This window comes from Dromiciops gliroides, chromosome 5 (genome assembly GCF_019393635.1).
Source record: "Dromiciops gliroides isolate mDroGli1 chromosome 5, mDroGli1.pri, whole genome shotgun sequence".
Taxonomy (NCBI): Eukaryota; Metazoa; Chordata; class Mammalia; order Microbiotheria; family Microbiotheriidae; genus Dromiciops; species Dromiciops gliroides.
Window position 1 is genome coordinate 36,888,598 of NC_057865.1, and position 21,089 is coordinate 36,909,686.

Here is a 21,089-nt window from a genome sequence, read left to right on the forward strand (position 1 = left end):
GTTGAATGCAGAGTATCCTAGCAAAAAGAACAAGACATAGATTGTTGCATGCACAGATGCGCAAAAGCCACAAAACATAGGTTCTTTTTTTTTTTTGGTGAGGCAATTGGGGCCAAGTGACTTGCCCAGGGTCACACAGCTAGTAAGTGTCAAGGGTCCGAGGTCGGATTTGAATTCAGGTCCTCCTGACTCTAGGGCCGGTGCTCTATCCACTGCGCCACCTAGCTGCCCCAAAACATAGGTTCTTAACCTGGGGTCCGTGAACTTGGAACTTAAAATATTTTGGGTTTTTTTTTTTGAGGGGCAATTGGGGTTAAGCAACTTGCCCAGGGTCACACAGCTAGTAAGTGTTAAGTGTCTGAGGCCAGATTTGAACTCAGGTACTCCTGAATCCAGGGCCGGTGCTCTATCCACTGCGCCATCTAGCTGCCCCAGAACTTAAAATATTTTGATAACTTTTTCCATAGGACTGGTTTCCTTTTACTCCTATGTATTTTATTTATGCACTTTAAAATATTCTGGGAAAGGGGTCCATGACACAAGAAAGATCTCGCCAAGGCCCAAACAAGCACATAAAGCCATTTTCTCCTGCCTCTCCTGCCTCTCCTGCCTCTGAAGCATCATACAGAGCAGCATCCACTGAAAAGATCAAAATCCAGCCTGAATAAATAAATGGCTTCAAGCCTGGACTCTAACGTTGACTTGGGGATTCTGGGCAAATCATTTAGCTTCTCCATCCTCGAGGTTCTCTCTCTACAATTATATATTGCAGAGAAGACAACAAGCTGCATCAGTGGAGGAATTTTTTCCCACCCCGGAATTCTCTGTTTCAGTGAAATCACAGTTCCAATGCCTGTCCTTATGCTATACTGTAAAGCTTCTTGCCCTGGGATTGGCCATTATCAAGCTTGATGTTTGGGGGGGGGGGGGGAACAGCAAGTTTAAAGGGAAAAATAACCAGTTTGAAAGTTAGAAATTCAGTTTATAGGGGCAGCTAGGTGGCACAGTGGATAGAACACTGGCCCTGGAGTCAGGAGGACCTGAGTTCAAATCCAGCCTCAGACACTTAACACTTACTAGCTGTGTGACCCTGGGCAAGTCACTTAACCCCAATTGCCTCACCAAAAAGAAAGAAAGAAAGAAATTCAGTTTATAATGGTGGCTACACAAAGGCAAAAAAAATTGGCAGATTATAATTTAGTGTATCTGTGTGGTTCTGTTTATTTCCATCCTTCTCTTCCTACTCCTCTTACTGCCTTGGTTCCAGTGTTCATGAGAGTTAACCTGGTAAAAGCATCTCCTGGTTTACTGACTCAGGGACATCAGGGAACCAGAGGGAGGGAAAGCATGATGGAAAATATTTGAGTAAAGGTCAAAGGAGGGAGAAACAAATAATATTGTCATGGGGGTATATCACAAACCACCTGGACAGAAAAAGGAAATAGGGAAGGAGTTTGTGAACCATCATAAGCCTGTCACAGAGTTATGAGACAGCAATGATGGGAGGCTTCAGTTGTGAGGTAGCCAAGTGGTATAGTGGGGCAGCTAGGTGGTGCAGTGGATAGAGCACTGGCCCTGAAGTTGGGAAGAGCTCAGTTCAAATCTCACCTCAGACACTAACTGTGTGACCCTGGGCAAGTCACTTAACCTCAATTGCGTTAAAAACATCTAGGGTCATCCGCAGTCCTCCTCTAGATGGTTCTGGAGGAGAGAGTGAGGTTGGTGACCTTGCACAGCCCTGCCTCACTTAAATCTGATTCAGTATGTTATGACATCACCCCAAGGTCATGGTCCTCTTTGAGAATGAAGGACACAGGGGCAGCTGGATGGTGCAATGGATGGGGCACTGGCCCCAGATTCAGGAGGACCTGAGTTCGAATCTGGCCTCAGACACTTGACACTTGCTGGCTGTGTAACCCTGGGCAAGTTACTTAACCCTCATTGCCCCACAAAAAAAAAAACAAAAATAGAGAATGAAGAACATGCCATGGATAGAGTGTTGGACTGGCTTTACTTAACTATGTGGCTCTGGGCAAGTCATTTAATATCAGTTAAGTTGTGTTGTTTTCCTCATCCATAAAATGGAGGTAATTATAGCACCTACATTATAGGGTCCAAATGAGATTAGAATTAGAAAGTGCTTAGCACAGTGCCTAAGCCATAGTAAAAAGCACTGTGTAAGTGCTAGTTATTATCACCATTACACAGGCATCTATTGGAGTTCACTCTCTCTGTCAGAAACAGAGTAGCTAAAAACTTTTTGACTTGCCTTAGTGATCATTTCATCCTTCAAAGGTAGAGGAACCAATGAAGGAAATGTGTTTTGGTTTTTGTTTTTCTTTGGATCTGATTCTCACCAGCAGGAAGGAACTGGCTGCTGGGGTGGATATGATGGGAATCTTGGGAAGGCAATGACTACTCCATGTTAGTGTCTGTGAAGGAAGAAAGGTGATATAGGTATAGTCTGACAAGCAGCCTAGATTTCAGTAGAGGAGATTGTGAAAGGTTTCTGGGAAAGATTGGAAAGATCCCATGGAGAAAAATGCCTCAGAGAAAGTCAGCGCAAGAGGGATAAGAGTGAAATCCAGAAGAAATAAAGCAAATAAACCATTCCTATGAATGGGATTTGTCTAAGGTGGCCAATGTGGATGCACAGGAAACTCACCCAACCTATGCAGATTTTCAAAAGAAATATACAGAAGCAAGTCAGATAGCCGAGGATGAATAAAAGGGAAAGGCACAGTTCTGTAAGAATGCTTTCAGGAATACTAATGCTCAGGACAACTGATCTACACTTAGTGAGGGAAGCTAAGGACACCTAAAAAGTATTTTAAAAGCTATACTTAGGGCAGCAAGTAGGCGGCACAGTGGATAGAGCACCAGCCCTGGATTCAGGAGGACCTGAGTTCAAATCCGGCCTCAGACACTTGACACTTACTAGCTGTGTGACCCTGGGCAAGTCACTTAACCCCCTTGCCCCACCAAAAAAAAAAAAAAAAAGCTATACTTAGAAAAAGATCAAAGAAGAAATAGGACTTTGGGGCACGGGGCAGGGATCTATGGGAAGATCTTACAACAAAAGAACTACCCAATTCTTATCTGAATGTTGGGGGGGGAGGTCCGCAAAGAGTTTTTGTTTTCTTTTTTTTTTTTTTCATTTTATTCTTGCAGAGAAGATGGAGAAAGGTAGGGCAGAACCTGGAGCAATGAAATGGGCAGAAGTCACAGAGAGGAACATTTAGGCTTGATTTCAGGAAAAACTTCTGAGCAAGTAGAGCTATCCAAAAGTGAAAAGGTCCTTGGGGAGGTGGTGCTTCCCTCTACTTGGATGACTTCAAGCAGAGGCTGAGTGGACCCTTTTTGAGTATGTTGTGTATACATTGGACTGAGATTCTGTGATTCTTACTGCCTTCTCTTTCTTTCTTTCTTTCTTTCTTTCTTTCTTTCTTTCTTTCTTTCTTTCTTCCTTCCTTCCTTCCTTCCTTCCTTCCTTCCTTCCTTCCTTCCTTTCTTTCTTCCTTCCTTTCTTTCTTCCTTCCTTCCTTCCTTCCTTCCTTCCTTCCTTCCTTCCTTCCTTCCTTCCTTCCTTCCTTCCTTCCTTCCTTCCTTCCTTCCTTTTTGCTGGGCAGTGAGAGTTAAGTGACTTGCCCAGAGTCACACAGCTAGTAAGTGTTAAGTGTCTGAGGTCAAATTTGAACTGAGGTCCTCCTGAATCCAGGGCTGGTGCTTTATCCACTTCACCACCTAGCTGCCCCCTCTCTTCTATACTTTCTTCGTTCATATGGTTGCCAAGGCAGCAGGAGGATATTTAGGGTCTTAACATTTTTCATTGAATTGTCCTTTGCTATTTCCGGACCGACTTCATAAAAAGCCCGTCATAAACTTTCCAAGTGGACTTTGTCTTCAAGTAATGTGTAGGTGTGCCTCTCCTTTCAAATTCACATTAGCAAAAGAACTAATGGCAAATGTTAGTGGTGTCATTTGTCAAATCACATTCTTCTTTATTTTATATCCACAATTTTCTTAATGTAAAAAAAATATAAGAATCAATCAACAAGCATCTATGAAGCACTTACTCCATGTCAGGCCCTGTGCTAAACTCTAGGGATACAAAGAAAGGTAAAAACAGTTCCTGCCCTCAAGGAGCTCACAGTTTAATGGGAGAGGCAATATCCAAATACAAGATATATACAGGGGATGTGGGAGGGAATCTCAGAGCAAGAGACAACATGTAAATAAGAAGATATATACAATATACATACTGAGGTTGTGGGAGCTAATCTCAGAGGGAATGGCACCAGCAGCTGGGAAAATATTTTAACCCTTCAGGTTTTTTTCATGAGATCAACACTCCATCCATTTATTTTTTCCTTTAAAGTGAATAATATCCATTTTACTATGTACCCTGAACAGATCAAGGGAGACTTCATTGAAATAAAGTTGGCATTTAAATTAAAATGTTTCCCAAAGCATCTTGGCAGACCTGTAACTAATGATGCCAAAAGCCAGAAGGCTGTGCCAGATTCCTTTTTTATTCCCCATAAGTGCTTGTCTCCTACATCTCCCTGGTCAGAATCCTGCCCATGTTTTAAGTGTGTTTTTTCATCAAATGAACAGCAAAGACTGGAGGTACTCCTTCTCTGAATGTGGGGCCAGGAAACTGCATGTTCGTTCTTCCACATCTAAAGCTAGACTGGTAGGATGAGAACAACCCCCCAGTAAATGTCTCAGTGTCTAAGTTCACATCCTTAATCAGGAAGGACAATGTATGTAATCATTTCTTCCTATTTACTGCACTTTTTCCCTCCCAGATTCCCCTGTTATTCCTTCCTATTCTTTCTCTTTCATTAAATGCTTTTGTTGAATAAGTTTTAATATAACTGACTATAGAACTCTTACTCAAATGTGTTTTCTTGGCATTTAAAATTGTATAGACGTTAAATTTTGGGGAGAAAATTTGTGAAATACTAGTCATTATTCTGCCAAGCCTAAGATTTTCTTGTAACAGAATGTCTAAAAATAATCTTCAGAGAAATTTTCAGGGCAACAAGAGAAGTAGGATACTACATTATTATTCACAACAATAATAAAAATTGCAATTGACATTTGTGCTACAAATTTTGCAATGCATTATGAATGCAGCACAGTATGATGGAATGAATGGACTTTGGATTGGGAGTTAAAGGACATGGCTTCAGAACCTGACTCTGTCACTTGACTTGGCACTCAGCCACTTAGTGCCTATGGACCTGTTTTCACATCTGTAAAGTGGGGCTGAATCAGGTGATCTCCAAGGTCCCTTCCAGTGATTTCATAATCCCATGACCTAATTTTCAGCCCCCTCACAGCAATATTTCATTTTTTTTTGGCAAGGCAATGAGAGTTAAGTGACTTGCCCAAGGTCACAAAGCTAGTGTCAAGCGTCTGAATGCAGATTTGAACTCAGGTCCTCCTGAATCCAGGGCCAGTGCTTTATCCACTGTGCCACCTAGCTGCCCCTCACAGCAATATTTCAAGGTAGATTCCCCAAGCATTATTATGCCTATTTTACAAATGAAGAAACAAAGGTTCAGTTAAATTATATACCCCAAGTCACTCAGTGAATCTCAGATGGTCTTTCCCCAATTCTAACACTTTATCCCCTACATTTCTGGCACCTGCTACAGTTTATTTTATTTCACTCATGTATCTATTGGTCACATTTGGATGAATAATTCCTTTTTTCTTATTTCTTGGACAATATCTCTAAAATGTTGGTAGAGTCTGACTCCTATTTATCCACACAATCTATGGTTTCCTTTCCTTGTTTCCTGTTTACCCTGTATATAGCCTGTTTGTATATAGTTGCTTGCCTTTCCGTCTGCCCCTTAGACTGTCTTTTGCCCCTCTTTGAATGCCCAGAGCTGAGCACGGTGCCTGGCACATGGAAGGGGCTTAATAAATGGTTATCAACTGATCCATTAGCCTTTCCTCTTAATTGAAATCCTTCTTTATTCTCCAAACCCTCTCTCTTGGTGGGAACTTAATGAGATGCTATACCTCAGTATCATATCATTGATACCATGTAAAGAGATGCTCTCCACTCCCTGAGCCTTAATAAGATGTTCTCCTCCAAGTCTCCCTAAATAACATGTTCTCTGTTTACTGACACTTGCAACTCTGCATCTTCGTTGCCAACACTCTATTTGCCTGTTCCAATATTATGGCTTTCCAAGTCTTTCTGACTCACTGAGCAATTGGGTCTTGGATTTTCCCCCCTCTGGTGTATTATAATAATATTCATTTTCCCAAGTATATCTTTATTTTGTGTATTTCTCATATGTCTTAAAGGCATATTTTGATCTTTAAGTCATTGAGTTGGGTTGCTGTAATGGGCTTTATTTTTCATTTTTGGAAGATTAGTTGGAGTAAAAAAGCAATCAGATGGTTTCAGAAGAGGGACCGCTTATATCAACTCACTGGTCTTCCTTAGATCCCATTAGATCTAGGGTTGATTTTTTAATCTTTGAGGTTCCTATGGTTTATATTCTGATTATTCTATTATCCTCACCAATCAATCAATGAGAATATATGAAGCACTTACTCCATGCCAGGCACTGTGCTCAACTCTAGGGTTACAAAGAAAGGTAAAAACAGTTCCTGCCCTCAAGGAGTTCACAGTCTAATGGGAGAAACAACATCCAAATAGCTTTGTACATACAAGATATAGACAAGGGATGTGGGAGGGAATCAGAGAAGGAGATAACTTATAAATGAGAAAATATATACAAGATACATACTGAGGTTGTGGGAGGTAATCTCAGAGGGAATGGCACAAGCAGCTGGGAAAATATTTAGACATTGGCTTCTTTCCTAGGCAGCAGAGAGTTATGCCAGTGGTTTTTGGTTTCATATTGTATCAAAGTAGAATATTGGCTTTAAAAAGATGGGTCTTTGTTTCAGGGAAAAGTTTGGAGTTGTTAAAGGAGCCTTGCAGTTTCCCAAAGCCAATCTAAGCCTGTCTGGCTGCAAGTCATGGAGCTCTACAGTATAGGAAGAATTACTGCAAGTTACAGAACTCTACAGTATAGGAAGAATTAAAAATGAGGGCAAGGGAAAGACAAGCGGTGGGTATGAGCAAAATGTAATACATAACATGGAAGGAACTACAAAGAAGAAATGGAGTGAAGGACATCCAAGAAATGGATGATCAAAATAAAAGATGGTTTGATTATGGGGTAAGAGTTAAGGATGCCCAAAGGACAGACTGTGTGCTCTACTGGGAGCCTTAAAACATCCAAAGAAATTGAGGAAGGTTCCCAGAACATTAGGTGATTGCCCTGTGGTGAACTCAGGGGAAGATATGACCAAGAATGACAAAATAGGGGACATTCAGATTAATGACATTATAGATCTATTTGAGTATCATGAAAGGTCAAGATTTATTTAAGCATTATAGAAGGTCAGATATAAGAGCATTTTTACGAGAGGGTCTTTTTACATTTTTTTTTTATTCCTTTCTCCTGGTATCACAAAGTCAACAACCTGTCAATCAACAGAATTTATTAATCATCTACTGTGTACCAGATGCTATATTAGGTCTTTTGAATACACATACAAAGAATGAAACTATCCCTTCATGTAAGGAGCTTACATTATATTAGAGTAATTAGAGAATATATTATATATATACATATATGTATATTCAACAAAAGCATTTTATATATTATTTATATACATATATGTATATATATATATAGAGAGAGAAAGAATAAAAATAAAGTAAATAAATACAAACATGTACAAAGTAGTTAAATGCAATGTAGCTTGGGAAGGAGGATGGTAGCAGTTGGGGAGATCAGGAAAGGTTTCATGAAGAAGATAATACCCAAGCTGCTTCTTAAAGGAAGAGGGGGCTGCCATGGAGTAGAAATATAGAGGAAGTGCATTAAGGGCATGGGGAATGGCCAATGCAAAGGCATAGAGATGAGGGACGGGGGGGTCATGTGGAAGGAACAGAGAAAAGGCCAGTTTGATGGAAAGATGGGTTGGGGGCAAGTTGGGTAGGGTTTTTTGTTTGTTTGTTTGTTTGGGGGGTTTTTGTTTGGTGTTTTTTGGTGAGGCAATTGGGGTTAAGTGACTTGCTCAGGGCCACACAGCTAGTATGTGTCAAGTGTCTGAGGCTGGATTTGAACTCAGGTCCTCCTGAATCCAGGGCCGGTGCTTTATCCACCATGACACCTAGCTGCCCCCTTGGGTGGGGTTTTAAAAGCTAAACAAATGAACTTATAGCTGACGATAGATTGAATCATAAATTTAGAGCTGGAATAGACCTGAGAGGTCATCCAGTCCAACCCCTTCATTTTATAGATGAGGAAAGGACCAGAGGCATATGTAACTTGCCTAGTATCACACAGCTAGTAAACAGTGAGAGTTGAACCCAGTTATTTCTAAGTCCAGATTCAGGGCTCTCTCTATCGCTTCTATTTACCTCTTAATATTTACCCAAATACAACACATGAGTCAGTGAGGTCCTTTGGGAGGTGCATCGACTTCCTCTTTTCAGCCCCTGGGCCACCCTGTTGAGTTAGGTGGCACTGTTAACCATTCTTTCTTTCTTTTTTCCTTGGGGCTAAAGTTCTACAAAGATCCACACACTTGGACCTCCACTTTCTCCCCCTCTCATCAATTCACTCTTCAACTCTGGGGCCCCTTTCAGCTCTAGATTAACAATACCCTGGTCCCTTAAACTCTCTTTCTAATTCTCACCACTCTACTGAAACTGATGTGGTAGTGGTGGTGGTAATGATGATATAACCAGTATTTATATAGCACCTACTATGTGCCAGGGGTCAGCTAGGTTGTTCAGTGGAACTGAACCTGGAATTGTGAAGTCTCCTCATCCTGAGTTCAAATCCAGCCCCAGTTCAAATCTAGCTTCTGTCACCCTGGGTGAGTCACTTCACCCTGTTTGCCTCAGTTTCCTCATCTGTAAAATGAGCTGGAGAAGGAAATGGCAAACCCCTCCAGTGTCTTTGCCAAGAAAAACCCAAAAGGGGTCTCAAAGAGTCAGATGTGACTGAAAAGATGGAACAACAACAACTGTGTGCCAGGCACTGAGCTAAGTCCTTTGCTAGCATCATCTCATTTGATTTTCACGACAACCCTGGGAGGTAGGTGCTATTATTAATCCCAATTCACAGTTGAGGAAACTGAATCAAACAGAGGTTAAATGACTTGTCCAAGGTCACATAGCTAATAAGTGCTGGACTGGAACTCAGTTCTTCTGGACTAAAGGCCTGGCACTCTATCCACTGCACCATCTTAGCTGCTGAGCTCTCCAAAGTCAACAGTGAACTCTTCGTTGCATAAAATAGAGCCTAAGTACATAAGATAGGTGGAAACAAAAAGCTGTGTGAAGTCATAGGCATGACTTGTGGGAGGGGCAGAGAGGAGAAAGGTCATTCATGACTTGAGGGGACAAAGAAAGGCTTCCTGGAAGAGCTGGGGACATTTGAGTTTGATTTTAAAGAACGAGTGAACAAATTGGTATAAAGGAACTCAAGGGAGGGATCAAGCAGATGGAGAAGATATACTAATGTCACATGATTTCTTCTTTATAAACTAATGTTGTTCAGTTGTATCAGACTCTTTGTGACCTCTTGGCAGAGATACTGGAGCAGTTTTCCATTTCCTTCTCCAGCTCATTTTTACAGATGAGGAAACTGAGGCAAACAGGGTTAAATGACTTACCCAGGGTCACACAGCTAGTAAACGTCTGAGGTCACATTTGAACTCAGGAAGATGAGTCTTCCTGACTGCAGACCTGGCGCTCTATGCACCATGGCGCCACCTAGCTGCTCATCATATCAGTTTGCTACCACGGATGCTTTCTGCAGTTGCTGGTTACTTCTCTCTTCTTTCCCATTTGTCTCCCACTATTTCATCATAATACAAATTAGCCCCATGTTCAAGTCTTTTTCTGACATCAAGGTTACATTTACCTTTTATCAAAACAAAACAATGGGGCAGCTAGGTGGCACAGTGGATAGAGCACGGGCCCTGGATTCAGGAGGACCTGAGTTCAAATCCTGCCTCAGACACTTAACACTTACTAACTGTGTGACCCTGGGCAAGTCACTTAACCCCAATTGCCTCACCAAAAAAACAAAACAAAACAAAACACTGTCTCCTAGTGCTTTGTAAAGACTCTTCTGTGTTCATTCATTCCCTTAACGCAAGAAGTGAGCACAAAGTAACCCCCACCTACACACACACACACACACACATGTGCCTGTTTCTCACCCTTTATGGGATAAAGAGCAGGGAACTGTTCTCCTTGTTGCAGGGTCCTCATATGCAACACCTAGGTCTTCCATCAGTTTGGTTCTTTTTTTTCTTCAGTTTTTTTTTGGGGGGTGAGGCAATTAGGGTTAAGCGACTTGCCCAGGGTCACACAGCTAGTAAGTGTCAAGTGTCTGAGGCTGGATTTGAACTCAGGTCCTCCTGAATCCAGGGCCGGTGCTCTATCCACTGCGCCACCTAGCTGCCCCCTTCCATCAGTTTTCAACCAACTCCAAATTGACTTTTGTCAAAAGCCAGTGTCTTCAGAATTAATTCCCTATTGCTCCACGTCTCCCATCTTCCATCTGTTCACCAGTTTAAGGGATCTGCCATTTTTGGACTATTATCTTCTTGTGCATCTATTGGATTATTGGTGTTTTCTCAAAAGTTTCTCCTCCACCCCTTTATCCAATGCATTTCTAATATTAATAATATGTAACATTCATAAAGAGTTTCTTAAAGTTTGCACAGTGAAAAATCCTCTTGCTCCAATTTATTCCCTTTGTTTATTCTGTGGCATAGATCTAATAAGACAATTGTGTAAATAAAAGCACTTGTCAAAATTAAGTCACTAGGCAAATGTGAGGTACAGTTCTCTCTTCTTCATTCAGACATTAATTGGCCAATTTAATTCACTTAACCAGCATTTCTTGAGTTCATACTCTACGTATAATACTATATTTTGTTCCCATGGGGCATGCAAGAAAAAATGAGATGCCAAATTCCACCCTATAATTTAGTTGTGAATATGACTCTGGCATGCAGGAAGTGAGAGAGGGGGCCACTGAAAACAAATTCTGCCCATTTACCAGATTGGCTCAGGACCAACACTAGAAGAGAATATTGAGCACAAAATAAGTTCATGGAACAAAGTAGATCTTGAGTTGGATCCTTCAAGATGTAATGATTTTGTTGGTGGAGCTGTGAACTGATCTAGCCATTCTGGAAAATAATTTGGAACCATATTTTCAAAGCAATCAAACTGTGCATACCCTTTGATCTGCAATACCCCTACTAGGGATATACCCCAAAGAGGTTAAAGAAAGAGGAAAAGGACCCATAAGTGTTATTAAAAGAAAACAACTTGGTTTGGGCCTTGCCCTGGTCAATAAGGTAAACTCAAGAAAAGAAAGATAAAAGTATTTTATTAGCACACCAAACAGCAAGCAGTTGGATGTAGCCTCCCCTGCTGGCTACTTCTTTTAGACAAGAGTAAACAGCTTTCCTAGAAGGGCAAAAGTATGCTGATTGTTACATGTCTCATGAGGGAGATGGATTTTTTGCTACTTCAACCTTTTCCCTCATGTCTAAGTCTTCATGTGCAAGGGTATTTCTGGCCACCATCTCTTGTAAACTAGCTGTGCCCAAAGCTTTAAACAAGGCTTTAAACATGGAGTCAGTCATTCAGGCTGACTTTGCATACATGTACAAAGAGATTTCTAGCAGCTCTGTTTGTGGTGGCAAAGAATTGGACACTGAAGAGGGTGCTCATCAATCTATATGAATTGATGGAACATCACTGTGCTGTAAGAGATTAGGGAAGGAGACAAAAGAAACCTACAAAGACTTGTATGAGCAGAGTGATGCGAGAAAAACCAGGAGAACAATTTATATCATAATAACATTGTGAAGACAATCAACTTTGAAAGGCTTAGGAATTCTGCCATTGCAACGAAATCCCATGATTCCAGAGGACTCATGATGAAATAGGCTAATAGAGAGGTGATGACCTCAGTGCAGATTGAGACATAACTTTTTTTTGACCATAGGCACTGTAGGAATTTGTCTTACTTGACTCTGTGCTTGTAACAGGGCTTTTGCTCTCTTGCTCTCTTGATTGGGTGAGGAGAGGGGAAGGGAGAAAAGGCATGAAATCCATTTGAAAAAGGAAAACTGTAGGCAGAAACAGAAGGAAAAGTCTGTTCTTTGCCCTTTTCAAGGCAAATGGATCTTATGCTATTAATCCCAAAAGAGAGAAGACCGAAGTCCTTGATGGTATGAAAATTTAGCTGTAGGAAGTCTGATCTCACTAAGAAAGAAAGAGAAAATTCACAAATTACAATAAGAAGGATTTAGATTAGCTGGGGGGGGGGGGGGGGAGGAAGCCACCTTGACTTCAGTGGTAGAGATACTGAATTGTCTGTTTTATCAAGGGAGATTGTGGAATTTCCTTTCCTAGATGTCCTGAGGTATAGAATAGATAATTATCTACCAAGAACTGGTGGACAGTCCTTGCCTAAAGGCAAAAGGTTAGAATGAATGGCCATTCAGACCTCACAGTTTTAAGAATATAATCAATCACAGATTTTTTAAAAAATTCTTTGGGAAGTCCCATTAGCCCCTAAAGAGGATTTTTTTATTTCAGAAGAATTGTTGTTTGTTACAGTGTGTTTTGGGATCCCAAACTTTATTTCATACGCATGAATTTTTCACTGGATTTCTCAATTCTTTAACATTTCCTGTCTTGAAATTGAATGCCTTTATCAACATGTATCCCAAGTCTACTGAATTCCAGCAGCTCCCAAAAATTGGCCCATTCGCCTTAAGTTCTAAATTAGCTTCCTTTTCCCAGTGAGTCAAAGATGCCAGGATGTTTTTCACCCTCTGGGGAGGTTCTCTATTTCAAAAATCTTAAAGTTGCCCTTTACCTAGAACATAGTCACTTCTGTAATGATGCTAATTTAGTTCAATTTGTCAGTCTGTCAAAAAACACTCATTAAGCCCCTGAAGGGGCAATTAAAGCCTCCAAGGGAGTAGAATATTATATAATTAGTGTATTTAAAGTATTTTGTTAATCACCTTTCTTCACCTCCAGTTCTTAAGATGGGTGCATTGCTTTTAAATACTTTGTATTATATTCTTAACTAGAGAGTTTCACCATCAACTTTCTTTAATTGAACCTTGCTACCATTGGAATGCTTTCCAAGGGAGCCACTCCCAGGACTCTCCTTCTTATTTCTCTAGGTGGTGCAGTGGATAAAGCACCGGCCCTGTGATTCAGGAGTACCTGAGTTCAAATCGGTCTCAGACACTTGACATTTACTAGCTGTGATGACCCTGGGCAAGTCACTTAACCCCCCATTGCCTCACTAAAAACAAACAAAAACCCAACAAAATAAATTGAAAAAACAACAGCAAAACAAACAACAACAACAAATAGGCAGTATAAGTATGGTAGAAACAGCAGTGATTTAGGAATTAGAGGACTGGGGTTCCAATTTCCTCTCTGGATAGTAATGGATCCTGTGACCAGAGGCAAATCACAGTCTCCATCCCCTACCCCTGCCCCCACCTCTGTTTCTTTATATGTAAAATGAAGGCATAGGAATCTCTCTGATTTAAAAGCCTTTGTGCAATCTGGTGAAGCATAAGGATCCCCCTTCCCAGAATAATGTTGTTAAAAACATGGGATTACAAAGGAGACTAATTATAGTGAATATCGCTATCCAAATATCTTGTAAAAACATGTTCACAACCTATCCCTTTCCCATAACAGAATCCCTGTTCGAAATCTGTAATCTAGTCTTTACTCATACACTATCTGTTAAAAATGATCCAGTGAGGGGGCAGCTAGGTGGCACAGTGGATAGAAGACCTGCCCTGGACTCAGGAGTACCTGAGTTCAAATCCGACCTCAGACACTTAACATTTACTAACTAACTGTGTGACCCTGGGCAAGTCACTTAACCCCAATCGCCTCACTTTAAAAAAAAAAAAAGATCCAGTGAGGTTTCCTTTTTCCTTTTAAACAGTCAGCTTAGTTCTTACTACTATCCACCTAAATTTTCAGTCCCTTTTTTTTATGATTAGTATCTTCACTCAGATTTGATTGTTAATGATTTACATTAAATCAACCAATCAGCAAGCATTTACCCAATATCCACTATAATATGCCAGGCACCGTGCTCCATTGAAGGAGGGAGCTCACTTCAGACATCTCATTTCTCACCTGGCTCCCTTATGCAGGAGGAGGTAGGATACCTCCGCCCTCCTTTTCAGCATTCTTTTTTGTGCTGTTGTCATTCAGTTGTGTAGGATATTTGGTGACCCCATTTGGGGGTTTTCTTGACAGAGATACTGGAGTGGTTTTCCATTTCCTTCTCCAGCTCATTTTATGGATGGGGAAACTGAGGCAAACAGGGTGAGCAAGTGATTTGCTCAAGGTCATACAGCTTGTAAATTTCTTAGGCTGCATTTAACTCAGGTGCTCCTAACTCCTGAATCAGTCTTCTATCTACTGAGTCACTCACCTACTGCTGCCATTGTGTGTGTGTGTGTGTGTGTGTGTGTGTGTGTGTGTGTTGGGAAAAATTCTGTTCCATGTCTTATTTTGTATGTTGGGAAGCTGACTACTTCTCACCAGCTGCATTAGCCATGAGTGTGAATTCCGGCTCTGATCTGTTACTACTTTACCCAAGACAAGTCCATCAGCAACTCAGTGGCTTCTAATGCCTCACTGTTATCATGGGGAAACAAATGGTGACCAATCTCCTACAGATATTGTAGGGCAAACTATTACATAAAACTTTCATGAATGAAAGTGCACTCGTGATGCTAATTATTAATAATGTAGCTCTAGCAGCTTTTAAGGGCCTTCCAAAAATCATTAGGCCATCAGAAAGCTTATCTGACCCATGACATTGGCACTGGCTACACCCACTGTCCATTTACATTGCATGGAATCATGGAATAATTTCAGAGCTGCACATGGCATTCAAGATCACTCATTGATTCAACAAATGCTTTTTAATGGTCATTTCATGGAAAGCCATGCCTAGAGCTGTGGGGACTACCACTCCTCTTACCTATTTATCTTGTATCCACAGTACCTAGTTTCATGCAGAATCATAGGATTCAGAGCTGAAAGGGTCTTAGGGGGCCATAGTGGTATGATACAAGCAGGCACAATGAACACTGAATTTGGAGTCCAAATCTTGGTTCTGTCACTTACTACCTTTGTGCCCTTGGACACTTGAGCCTGGATTGATGCCTTTAAAGATCCCCCTTTTTGGTGAGGCAATGAGGGTTAAGTGACTTACCCAAGGTCACACAGCTAGTAAGTGTCAAGTGTCTGAGGTTGGATTTGAACTCAGGTCCTCCTGAATCCAGGGCTGGTGCTTTATCTGCTGTGCCACCTAGCTGCCCCCTAAAGTCCCTTCTTAAAGCTATGAACTTGAAGTTATGCAGCTATCAATTCCTTCAGTTAGTCAGTCAACAAGCATTTATTAAGTGCCTACTATGTACCAAGTGCTATGCTAAGCACCAGGGATAAAAACAGTCCCTGCTCTCATGAAGCTCACAGTCTAGTGGGAGAGACAACAGGCAAATGATTATGTACAAAGGAGGTGTAAACAGCATAAATTGAAAATAACCTTGGAAGGAAGGAACTAGCATTTAGGGGGACTGAAGAAGTCTTTATGCAAAAACTGACAGTTGAAGGAGGCTGGGGGGGCAGACTCAGGAGGGAGTATTCCATTCCAAGCATGGGGGACAGCTAGTGAAAATGCACTTCATTTGACAAAGGAGGGAACCAAAGTCCAGAGAAACTGTGCTTCTCAACAAATGTAACCCAGGGCTCAAGCCCATTTGCATAAGACTCTTCTTATTGATGGAGAATGATCACTCCATGCAGAGCTTGAGAGAGGAGCCCAATCAAATCTTCTAGAGTTCAACTTTGAGAAAGGACATGCATGGTTCCAGGCTCTCTTTAGGGAGAGGTCCCTGAAAGGAAAGAAAGACTCCAAAAAGAAGCTGACATGAAGAGGATCCAGGGCTTTGTTCATATCCTAATTCCCAGTTCAGACTGTGGGAACTTTCCCCTTGGGTGGGATCACATCCTCCCTTATGGTTGAGGTGAGATATCTCCCTCCCAGTGTTCGAACTCATTTTTCTGTGTTCTGATCTGTATGACACTTCTGATATCAGTTTGGATAAATAGATTGACTTTTCACTCTATGGGATGATGCTTGTGCAACTGGCACTTGGGTATAAGCACACCTTCCCTGTCAAAGGGATAGTGATCTTGGCATAAAGCACAGATGCAACTGAATATCATTTCCCTTACACTAGCAATACTTAGCATATCATTCTTGCCTGGTGCCCCTTCTCTGGGGAGAGCAGAGTGGCCAGCCTCACGACCCCAATCTCTCACTCCCCTCCTGGCTGGAATCAAAGTCTCTCTTAGAGAAAAGTGGACGGAGAAGACTACAGAAATATCTATAAACACCTCCCTGGATAGATCCATGTAGACATACATGAGCTACATGGGCAACAAACACATACTCATATGCTTTACTCACAAATAGCAGAATTATGATTCGCACCCGGGTCCTTTTATTCCAAATGCACCATGCTTTCCCCTGTATCCCCCTCATTATTTCCATGGTTTGGTCCTTTCCTTCCTGGGTCCTCTTCTCTACTATTCTGTCCTTTTTGTACTTGACATTCTCTCAGGAACCCACTGCATCTGACTTAGTGCTTGTTGTCCAGTTGTGCTTAATTCTTCAGACTGGACAGTCTGTTTCCCTCCCTACCTGACCTATTTCAAACATTGCCTATACCCTCATTTGAGGGTCTCACTCTTTTCACATGCCCTTCCTCTATAGGTTGCAGACCACTAGTTTGACTGAAACCCAGACAAAGACAAATATGTTCTATTAGGAAGGAAAGGACACACACACCTGAAGATAATACAAAGTAGAAGATGATGCAAGGATAAGGATAGAGCCTGGGTCTGTGATTTCATTGCTATAGTGAACTGAGGCCAGCACCTTTACAGTCTTCAACAGTGCCCAGACCACTGACTTGCCCCCGAGTGATGAAGCCGGTGAATATCAGAAGAAGGATTTGAACCCAGGTCTTCCTGGCTTCAAAGTCAACTGTCTACCTGCTATGGCATGCTGAGTCTCATCATATAAGAGTGGGAAGGATAAAGTGCTATTCAAGTCACTAGGCAGGAAGACAATTTGCTGAATTGGCAGTTAAGGGACAATGTTGTGCAGGAAGGGATGTTTTTCATTTGGCTTTTGAAGGCTAAGTTGGGTGATGAGTTGGATCCAGAGGTAGGTGACTGGGAAATTGACCCAACTTCAGATCATGCCCTGCAGGAATCAGCAAAAAGAGCTGAGGCTGGTTAGACTAGAGAGGAGAACACCAACATGCCTTTGAAGTGACACCATCTAGAAAAGGGATTGGACTTGGTTCTCCTTGGCTGCAGAGAGCAGAACTAGACACAGTGAGGAGAAGGTATGGAGACACAGATGGTTATTCATTCATTCATTTATTTTAGGAAAAAACTTCCAGGCATGAAAAACTTTTATACATAACCCACAATATTAACATTTTCTCCACCACTTTCTTAAGTCTAAATAATCAGCACAATAATCAGCCAAGCCCCAGTTGCTGGACATTTGTGAGGTTTAAGTACTCACATGAAAAATCTAATGACTGGCTCTCACTAACCATTAAGAGCTAGCTCAGCACACCTGGCAGAGGGTTTTGATCCAAGGCTGGATTGGGGAAGGAGGCTGGGGGAGGGGGGGCTGGCGTAGAGAAGATCCTTGTTTAGGTATCAGCATAGATTTAGAGCTAGAAGGGACCTGAGAGGTCATCAGGTTTATTTAACTCCTTCATTTTACAAGAAGTTGAATGAGTTGCCCAGGGTCATACAACTCTGAATATCTGAGGCCAGGATTCAAACTCAGGTCTTCCTGACTCCCAGTCCAGCATCCATTCCCTGGCTGGATTAGGTGCTCTGAGATCCCTGAGACCTCTTCCAACGCCTGAGATTCTGTGATTCCATGACTCAGTGCATGGATAGGAATTCCCTAGTCTTACAGATGAGGGATCTCAGGCTTCTGTTGCTTCCCCAAAAGGTCACATCTGGTCATAACAAATGCCAGTGCAATGAAAACTTCAGTCTATATAATGTTAAGTTATATTTCAACAAATGAATGTGGCCCATTCTCTAGCATCTGTAATGAGGGAATATGACCAGGATCACCAAAATTACAGGCACACCAGGCCTGAAGTCAAGAAGACTCCTGTGTTCGAAGCCAGCCTCAGACACTTTCTAACTGTGTGACCCTGGGCAAGTCACTTAACTCTGTTTGCTGCAGTTTCCTCACCTGTAAAATGAGCTGGAGAAGGAAATGACAAACCACTGCAGCACGCCCAGAAAACCCCAAATGGGTTCACAAAGAGTTGGACATGACCAAAAACAACTGAACAAGAAAAAATGTGCCAGGCACCTCACTAATCATTTTACAACTGTTATTTCATTTCATATTAGGAACCTATTAGGTGCCAGGCACTGGATCTGCACTTCCCTCTCTTGGAAAAGTCTCTCATCCCCATGAGCCTTGGTTCACTGATCTTTTAAAATGAGCTGGTTGGACTATATGACCACTGGCAATTCAAAGACAAAAACAAACAAGTCCCAATTCTTGAGGACCTTAAGTTCTATTGAATCATTGAGATACTCAGTTCAGCCTCTTCATTTTACAGCCAAGGAAAATGAGGCCTGGAGAGAAGAAATCACAGGAATCTACCATAAGTTAAATATACATGGATCAATGGTAATGCCCTCCCCAGACCATGTGTTCTCCTTTGCTGTGCCACATTGTTATTCCCAGGCAATAATCATTGTCATTTATAATTTCCATTTACAAAGGAAATATTTATTATGTGTCCGTGCTTATTAGCAAGGTCAAATAAACATGTTCCGGGGACAATTTCAAAGAATCTTTGAAGGACGCTGAAATGAATCTCCAGGGTTGAAAGAGAGAAATTTGGCTTCAAACCATCAAGAGTAGAGAAAGGTCACACCAGCTTCCTTTAGAGATGATAATGTGTCCCTGGCTCAAAAGCAACCAGGGCTGGCCAAGTAAAAATTAGTCAGTGGGCCAAACTAGCGATAGGATCATATTTTCCCTCTTTACTCCCTCTATAACTTGGTTTTGCTAGAAATATATTTTGAGGGAGAAAACTTTGGGTTTTGTTGTTGCCATTTCCTTCTCCAGTTCATTTTACAGAAGAGGAAACTAAGGGAAACAGAGTTAAGTGACTTGACCAGGGTCATATAGTTAGTAAGCATCTGAGGCTGGATTTGAACTCAGGAAGATGAGTCTTCCTGACTCTAGGTCTGGCGCTCTATCCACCTAGCTACCCTGCCTAGCACTTAGTAGGTGCTTAATAAATATTTGCTCTTTCTTTGTCTTGTTCTTTGCCCTTTCCTCTTAATGAACACTTGATTGATCAATCAAGGATCTGAACCTAGACCCTCCATTTCCAAATCCAGTGTGTTCTTTCCACCTTTTCAATATATATTTATTGAATTGCTGTTGGGCACCTTTCACTTCAAATATCTTATTATTCTATGATTCTAAGCTCCTGTTTCTAAAATTCTATGGGTCCATAGCTGCTTTGTTTAGATGAAGTTCTTCTCAAATTTCTATTTTGTTTTATTTTATCATTATTACACAGTGCTGTTATTCACCAGAAATAATCCCTTAACTGAGCCATGATTCAGTTCAACTCAATTGAACAATTCTGCATTGAGTCCCTACCAACGTCCTCTAGTAAAGGTCCGATTATGTAACTATAGAATGAGCATGTAGACTTTGCTATGCAGTATCTAGTGAGTCTGCACACGTGTGCACACACATGTGCACACATGTGCACACATGCCTCTGGAAATAGAGGAAAGGAACCAAATTAACCAGTTTTATTTCTTGCAAAATATCTTTTAACTATAGATTTTTAATTCTCTTTTGTTTTTACATCATCTACATTTTACCCCTGTATCCTTCCCCTCTTCACCCTTCCAGATGACCACATCCCCTCACAACAAAGAATTATTTTTTAAAAAGAAAAACAGGAAGAAGACAACATTCAGCAAAAACTGATCAATACATTGAAAAAACTCCAAAGTTGCATGCAATCTTGTGTAGCCATGGACCTCCCCTCAATAACTCCACAAAGGAGAGGAGGGAGGGGTCTTCTCACAACTCTCCTTTGGGCCACACGTGTTCATTATGATTTTGCCACATTTGCTTTCAATTGTTTTGTGGTTTTCCATTTACATCATTGTAGTCAATGTATACATTGTTTACTTGGTCTTGTGTATGTTGGGTTTCTGCTTACTTCATGCTCTATCGGTTCACGTACATCTTTCTTTGCTCTTTTATATTCTTTGTTTTCATCATTTCTTACAGCACAGTAATATTCCATTACCTACACGTACCACAATTTGTTTAGCCCATTTCTCAATCGATGGGCATTGACTTAGGTCCTAGTTCTTTGCTACCACAAAAAAGTGTTGCTATCAATATTTTGGTACATAATGGACCCTTTCTTTTTATCAATGACTTCCTTGGAGTAAATATCTGGCAGTGGAATCTCTGGGTCAAAGGTTATGGGCATGTTAGTCATTTTATTTACATAATCCCAAATTTAAGACAATATTTTCTAATGGTATTTTGAAAACTTTATTATCAAACATACATTTTTTATTAGTTGTAAGAATTTTGTTTTTTCCCATTTCCTGTCCATACTGATTCATATCAACCATTCTTTAGTTCAGAGAAATGTGGAAGATTTCTCTGACCACTATGCAAATTTTTAAAAGCATATTAGAATGCACTTATTATTTATCAACATTATTTATATTTTAGATTTGCAAAGTACATTTCATCTGATCCGGGACATGCCTTTTGCCTTCACCCCATCAATTATTCTGAGTGGCTCTGAGTTCTGGAATTGATTGT